The following is an 8,465-nucleotide window of genomic DNA, read 5'->3' as shown; positions in this document are numbered from 1 at the left end:
ACCCTTTAAAGGCTTTCATTGCTATTTTTTCTTCCTTGACATCTTGTCTTCATTCCTGATACAGGTAAGATAAAGCCGAACCTGAATAACCAGGTATATTTGCAAAGGCTTAGAACATGAAGTAATTACATGATTTCTTCATGAATGATAGGGGATGGATTTAAACCCACGCATAACGACCCAGTTAATAATTTTCTCTGCTTAAAGAAAAGCATTTCAAAATTTAGTCATACTATGAGTTGAATAACAAGAAGATGTTGGACTCCTAAATCCCAGTGCCTTGTTTAGAAATAGAATCCTTGTAGATGTTCAAGTTAAGATGAGTTCAGTAAGGTGAGCTCTAATCCTGTATGATTGTATCCTGGAAAGAGGGGGAGATTTTAATAACATAATGTAAATGCTTGTCTAATGGGAAAAACTTGGCAAGCCAAGGGTTTAGAGAGAAGTGCACACCTCAGTTATTTTGACAGTAAGTGTTTCTAAATTTATTTTTAAATTTAATTTGGTTTAATTAAATGAAAGTTCTCTCTTGGCTCTGTGTACATACAGGTGGGAATCAAGGAAGGTTGTTTATTCTTTGGTTCTACATATAAAATTTTCATGCTGAGGTTACTTCTGTATTTTAAAGATGAACATTAAAAGTGGAAACAGTACAGAAGTACTGTATAAAAGGGGAATAAAATGTTCTTTAATTCTTAGGGAATTGCTTTCCTATTATTTTCATTTTTCCAGTTTTAATAAAATATAACATCTTTGACTTCCAGGATTTAAATCAAAGTTTTTTTTTTTTTTTTAATGTTGAAAATAAATATTTTCTTAAATTCACTTATAAAAACTAACCTGTTTAAATTTATTGAGGTCTCAGAAATCTTAAAGTGCCAATAAATTTGGTGAAAATCCACCAAGGAATGGATCCTGAAAAGATGTAATATATTTATTCTTTAAAATACCTGTTAGTATCATTCTTAGTTACTTTGATGAAAATAAAGCTTAGAAAGATGTAATATTTTCATAACAAAAGTAACCTAAAGTTATTAAACCATATTAGACCCTATGATTCCATGTCTTTCATCCCTTTACTCAAGATTAAGCTCTTTTTTTCTTCTTAGTTACTTGTCAAATATCTATTATTACACTGATATGCAGCTCAAATTTCATTCCGTTTTTATGCTTTTCTGGTTACTTCTTCTCCCACCTTCCCATTGCAGAGCTCAGTACTCAGTCTGAGTTCTTATTCTATCTCTGCCTATACCTTACTGGCGGTGTTCAGGTCAGAACTATATGCAAATATATCTTTCTCCATTGATAAAAATGTATTTTAGGGTAATAAATTTCATTCTGGTTTTCTTTTTATTTTTAAGATGTATCACAGTGGCCCGTGATAGTCTGTCTACAGAGGGATGTTTACTAACTGAATTAATAAAGTCATGTTTTGTTACATATTAGCCAAAGGTCACAAATCATTTTAGATACTTCACTCATGAGCTTTTTTATCCCTCATAGTTAGATCATTTGTATGTCTTGGAGTTCCCACAACAGTCCTATTTTATTGTTTTATTAAAATATAGTTGATATATAATATTATATAAGTTACACATATAAACATAGTGATTCACAATTTTAAAAGTTATACCTTATTTATAGTTATTATAAAATATTGGCTGTATTCCTCATGTTGTACAATATATCCTTGTTACTTATTTTATATATAATACTTTCTACCTCTCAATCCACTCTCTATCTTTCCCCTCCCTGCTTTCCTCACCCCACTGACAATCACTATTTTGTTCTCTATATCTGTGAGTCTGTTTCTTTCTTGTTATATTCACTAGTTGGTTTCACTTTTTTTAAATCCATATATAAGTGATGTCATACAGTATTTGGACCCTCTGAGTCCATTCATGTTGTTACAAATGGCCAAATTTCATTTTTTATGGCTAAGTAGTATGTCATTGTATACATATATATGACATCTTCCTTATCTATTCATCTGCTTCTGTATCTTGAGGATGGTAAATAATGCAGCTGTGAACATTGTGGTGCATGTACCTTTTCAAATTAGTATTTTTGTATTTTTCAGATATATACCCATACGTAGAATTGCTAGATCATATGGTAGTTCGGTTGGTGTTTTGAGAAACTGCCATACTGTTTTCCACAGTGGCTGCACCAAATTACATTCCTACCCAACAGTGTATGAAGGTTCCCTTTTCTTCACATCTTTTCCAACATGTGTTATTTGTGGTCTTTTTGATGATTGCTATTCTGACAGGTGTGAGGTGATATCTTACTGTGGTTTTAACTTTCACTTATTTGATAAGTAAGAATGTGACTGTAGTAACTGGAGAAGGGAATGACAAACTACTTCAGTATTCTTGCCTTGAGAACCCCATGAACAGTATGAAAAGGCAAAATGATAGGATACTGAAAGAGGAACTCCCCAGGTCAGTAGGTGCCCAGTATGCTACTGGAGATCAGTGGAGAAATAACTCCAGAAAGAATGAAGGGATGGAGCCAAAGCAGCTGGGAGGGATTGGGGGCAGGAGGAGAAGGGGACGACAGAGGATGAGATGGCTGGATGGCATCACTGACTTGATGGACGTAAGTCTGAGTAAACTCCGGGAGCTGGTGATGGACAGGGAGGTCTGGCGTGCTGCAATTCATGGGGTCTCAAAGAGCCAGACAGGACTGAGCGACTGAACTGAACTGAACTGAACAACGTAAAGCATCTTTCGTGTGCCTGTTGGCCATCTGTATGTCTTTGAAAAAGTGTCAGTTAGGATTTCTGCCCATTTGTTAATCAAGTTGACTGCTTTTTTTTGATGCTGACTTGTATGAGTTGTTCATATATTTTGAGTATCAAGCCATTTTTGGTCTTATCAATGGCAAATATTTATCCCATTCAGTAGGTTGTCTTTTTGTTTGCTGATGATTTCTTTTACAGGGCAGTCTTGGTTTATATTTATTATTCTGGCATCCTGTCTGCCTTGGGCTTTTTTTCTTTCCAGATTTATCATTTTTAAATGAATTGTTATTATTAATAATTACTTTAAAGTAAACTGGATAGATTGGATGGGCTTTCAGTTTGTATTTCTGCTTTAAGCTATGGTTTCATCTAGTTTGAGTCATCATCTTTTAGTGTGTGAGATATATGACCATGAATTGTGTCCTCATGTTAGCCAGTTATTACATCTGAAAGATGAGCAGCAATTACTCATTTCTCTCTTTCCATCTTCTTATAAATGAAACAATGAGCACTTCCCTTTAAAAACAGCATGATGATAAAATCTTGTGTGCTGTAAGGGAGGCAGTTTGGGAGAGCTAACTTTCTCTGAAATGGGGGGAGTGGAAAGTGTAGCTTCTTCTGGCCACATAGTTTACAAGTATGGCATCATCAGCAGAGCTGTGATTTTTGAAGCCAGTGCTTGATCTTGGAAAAGTCCATGGATAGGAGTGACCTGTGATTAATTGATGTAGTAGCTTAAACAATATTCTAGGTCTTGATTTCTGTCTGATCTTATCTTAACTTGTTTCCAGTGAGTAGGAACAATTACCCTCAGACTCTCTTTATGGTAGCAAGATGGCAATAGCACCTAAATTTCTAGTTCAGGAGGAAAACGATCTAGGTCTTATAATACTTCCAAATTTTCTGACATTCATTCAATAGACAGGCTCTGGACATTCATCATTCAATATGTTTTTTGATTCCACTTATGCATGCTACTCTTCCGAAAGAATCCAGGGGCAAATTCCCATGGAGACTTTAAAACTAACCTCAAATAATATATAGAAGGAGAATGGATATAAAGTAGCAAATAAAAATATCTGTGACTCTGAGACCCTGGAATGTACTATACACTCTAGATGTTCTATAATTATGTTTTACTCTTTTCTCCAATAGGTAAGGCCGATTGTGTAGGCATGCTCCCCAAAATCTGCTTACAAAATCACTTTTAATCTTTCTGAAAACAGGTCAAATTTTCAAAACAGCTTAATTCAAGATCTAAAACCAGGCTTATCCTATTCACCAGCTTAAACAACCAGCTTCCCATAATATATTCACGGTTTCCAGACCTTAGTTTTGGTTTAAAATAACAGTGCACTACAGTCCATGAGGTCGCGAAGAGTCAGACACAACTGAGTGACTTCATTTTCACTTTTCACTTTCATGCATTGGAGAAAGAAATGCCAACACACTCCAGTGTTCTTGCCTGGAGAATCCCAGGGACGCGGGAGCCTTGTGGGCTGCCATCTATGGGGTTGCACAGAGTCAGACACGACTGAAGCGACTTAGCAGCAGCAACAACAGTGCCCATTTGGGAAAAAAAAAATAGTATGGTGGCTTTTCTACAAGCTCTTTGAACTTTCTTTTAAAAATTTTGGCATATTTTATCATCTATTAAATAAATGTTACATACTGAGATGAGACTGTTAAAAGATTGAAAATGAAGTGAAAGTATTGCTCAGTCAAGTCCAGCTGTTTGTGACCACGTTGGCTGTAGCCTGCCAGGCTCCTCTGACTGTTGAATTATCCAGGAAAGCATACAGGCCTGTGTAACCATTTCCTTCTTCAAGGAATTTCCCCTACCCAATAATCAAACTCATGTCTCTTGCATCTCCTGCATTGACAGGCAGATTCTTTACCATCTGAGCCACCAAGGAAGCCTGTTAAAAGATTAAATAGGGGTAATTAGTTGGAAAAGAGGGGAAAGAAAAAAACAAAATTATAAAGTAATCTTATTTTACCCAATAATGCCAAACACTGAATTTAAAAAAATTGTAAAAAAAAAAAAAATTATTACCTATAGTGTTTTTGCTCTTCTGGAGAGAGATTCAGCTGAGAATGATAACCTCAGGAGGGTGGTCTATTGACCTCTAAGTCAAAGCCTGACTTCAAGTTAGAGAAAACAGTTTAGAATAAACAAAGTTTGCCAGGCAATAATGGGAGAATGCTGCTAGTTTTCCTTCCATGGCTTCCTTTTTATATACTTTTTTAAATCTTTGGAGAAACATTTTACAGTTCTGCTCCCTGTAAAAGTGATGTTTGAATGTATTCTACAAAAGTTGCAAAGCTGGTAACTCATAAAATATTCCTGAGGTTGGCAAGTTTCACAAGATGAAAGGTTCACACAGCTCTAACAAGTAACTAAAAAGGAGACTGGAGTAGTGTGCACCAGCACAGCAGTTTAAAGTCCCAGGCTGGATACTGGACTGCAGTTTGAATGTTTATCATGATGCCAAGAAGATAAATAATATACCCAACATGCTTATCCATTGTTTTAACATAATTGTTTAAACATAAAGTGTTTAAACATAATTGACCTTACTACAAAATAATTTAAATATGGATTAAAACATCCCTATTTTTTCTATTTTTCTCAAAAGAAGATGAAAATTCTACAATGAAAAGGATTTTCACATTTATATTTAGCTCATTTTGCTTTAGCTTGAAAAACAGGTCTCTAGTTTCTGCCAGTGCTTGTAACCAAGGAGAATGATTACCACATGCAGGTGTTACTGATTGGTTGAAATCGAAAGCTGCACAGATTGACTTGGAGGCCTGAACTGATCTCTCTATCCTCTAATCTCCATTTACTTCTGCCAAATGCCATTAGAAAGCAGTCAGATCCGTTTTGACTGACAGCATAGCTAACAAGTATGATTGGTGTTTGTGGGGGAAATATATCTACCTTATATACATATAAATTAGATGACTAGTAAAAGGCTAGTTATAAACATATTTTACCCACCTTCAGTGGGCCTGATGTTGAGAATTCTGCTTTCTATTCTTAATTTGCCAAGCTACTTTGCAGTAGTATCTGAGGTAATAAAAGAAGATATATATAAACAAATTACAGCAACCACAGAAACCCTCCTATCTAATGGATAGACATTAAGATTTATGACATAAGGCTGTAAAATATTTTCAAATAATTATAAGCCCTTGCAGATAATATATACAAGTTTTAATAACTGGACTGTATCTTCATTTATAGAACAAATAGAAGCTCTCTTAATATGTCTTCACATAAATAATCTTTGAGACTAATTGAAGGCTTCAGTTCCCTTTTGAAGATATACTGACTGAATAACTGTGGCTAGTAAGTGTCTCCCTCTTTTGTTCCACACCAGCTGCACTGCTTAGTTTATCTAATATAACCATTCTTAGATGTTGTGGACAAGGCCTTAGGATGTCTTTTATGTAAAATGTGGAACACAAATCAGTAAACTAAGTTTCGAAGAAAGGCTTTGTCCTTACATCATAACGTGCCTGTATATGTTTTAATTTGAAATAAAATTTTAAGATATATGTACACTTTTAATTTATGGTTCCTACTTTAACCTACTTTTTCAATTAACTTACCAGATAACTGTTCCAGTCAAGTAATATAAGATGGCTCTAAAACTATATAGTATAGAAATATTATGAATGCAACATGAAACATAGAACTTTTCACACATAATATAGTGATGACACTGAAAATTGTTTTATCTGAGAATATTTTAAACCTATATCTTCATTTCTTCTAATTCAGAATTCTTTTAGCTTAGAAGCTAAATATAAAGAAAATTTCTAATGCAAATACTAAGAGCATAGGGGAGATTAACATTATATTTGCCAAGTTTTTAGAGGCAGATTAAAACTTCTACCTAAACTGCCCATTGCATCAAATGATATTATCCTCTCCTGAATTTGGTTAACAAAAATTCTACTATTAAAAATGAATTCCATTGTTTTGTAAGACTTTCTTTCACAAATGAAGACTAATCAGAGCTTCACGTTGGTGAAAGTACTGGGAGAGGTGTGTGCCCAGAGGGGATGGAAGCTCCATACCCACCTCCCTGACCTTGTCCTGTGCTTTCTTCTCTTTGTCTGTTCTTGAGCTGTATTCTTTAAAATAGCCTAGCAAATAGTTTTTCAGATGCTGCATACTTGGCAAGGCATGTCAGTTTGATGTGGATGTCCCCAAAGAGACCTCAGCTCTCACTGCTAATAGGCTCTGTGGCTCTGGTTTCTAGTTCATTGTATATGGATGTCAGGAAACGTGTGTAAAAATAGCTGAAGTTGTCTTATGTGGAGGGGCCAAAAGCATGGCTCCCTACTGTGTCAGAAATGTATGTATTATAACCAAGTTGGGATCAGATCTCAAGCTGGAAGATTCTTTGTGAGCAGCATTAACAGGGCAACGTGTCCCAGTCCCCACAGGAATTGCTGCAGAGAATTTTGCTGCAAAACATAAAATAAGTAGAGAAAAATTTAACAAACACCCTGCAGTCACAGCAGAGGTGAAAAGCTGCTAATGAAGCTGGCTACTTTAATAGTGAGATGATATCAGTTTAGATAAAGACAAGGACAGGAGCAAGTAATGAGTAATGCCAAGTAATGAGCAGGCTTAATACCAATGAGCCCGGTGCAGTTAAATAAGCTTCCTCCAGTTTTAAGGAAGAAGGGACCATCCTTGTCCCATCCCTGTCCAAGAAGGGACATTCCTGTAAGGAATGTATCAGAAATATCTGATGCTTTCATAGATAGTGAAGATACTATCAAAAAGTATAACTTCCCACTGGCAAGAACGGTGAGCTATTTTGTATCTGGACGTGACTTCTCTATTGTAGATATTGGTCTTTTCCCTGCCTCCAGTGGGGGCACTAAAGAAAAGAAGACTGAGTCTTAAGGACATGGATTTGGTGGAAGTGAATGGAGATTTTGCTCCCCAGTACTTGGCAGTTGAAAAGAGCTTGGATTTCAACCCAAGTAAAACCAATATAAATGGAAGAGTCATTACTTGAAATCAGCCATTGGCAGGATCTGGATCAAGAATTATTGCACACACAGTTCATGAATTAAGATGTAGAGGTGGAGAATATGCAGGGGAATCAGCTTACATTGAAGGTGGCCAGTGCATCACACTTGACATTTGGAACTCAGACTGAAGAAACCAAGGAGCCCACAATAGTGCAGTTACTTTACTTGGCTTGTTGTGGTTCAGTCACTCAGTTGTGTCTGACTGTTTGTGACTCCATGGACTGCAGCACACCAGGCTTCTCTGTCCTTCACTATCTCCCAGAGTGTGCTCAAACTTATGTTCATCTAGTTCATCTCATCCTCTGCTGTCCCCTTCTCCTCTTGTCTTCAATCTTTGCCAGCATCAGAGACTTTTCCCATGAGTTGGCTCTTTCACATCGAGTGCCCAAAGTATTGGAGCTTTAGCTTCAGTATCAGTCTTTCCAATGAACATTCAGGGTTGATTTCCTTTAGGATTGACTTGTTTGATCTCCTCTGAAGTCCAAGAAACTCACAAGAGTCTTCTCCATCACCACAGTTTGAAAGCTTCAATTCTTTGATGCTCAGCCATCTCTACTGTTCAACTCTCACATTCATACATGGCTAGTGGAAAAACCATAGCTTTGACTATATAGACCTTGTTGGTAAACTGATGTCTCTGCTTCTTAATATGCTGTCT

At 36.1% G+C, this 8,465-nt stretch overlaps 1 pseudogene; it reads left to right on the top strand.

The window, feature by feature from the left end:
• The first annotated feature begins 319 nt into the window (after positions 1–319).
• Positions 320–7,935, top strand: LOC109575493 (3-ketoacyl-CoA thiolase, mitochondrial pseudogene; annotated as a pseudogene).
• Positions 7,936–8,465: the final 530 nt, after the last annotated feature.

Source organism: Bos indicus, chromosome 2, assembly GCF_029378745.1.
Source record: "Bos indicus isolate NIAB-ARS_2022 breed Sahiwal x Tharparkar chromosome 2, NIAB-ARS_B.indTharparkar_mat_pri_1.0, whole genome shotgun sequence".
NCBI lineage: Eukaryota > Metazoa > Chordata > Mammalia > Artiodactyla > Bovidae > Bos > Bos indicus.
Note: the sequence above shows the minus strand (reverse complement) of the source record. Positions and strands in the feature narration are given on the sequence as shown.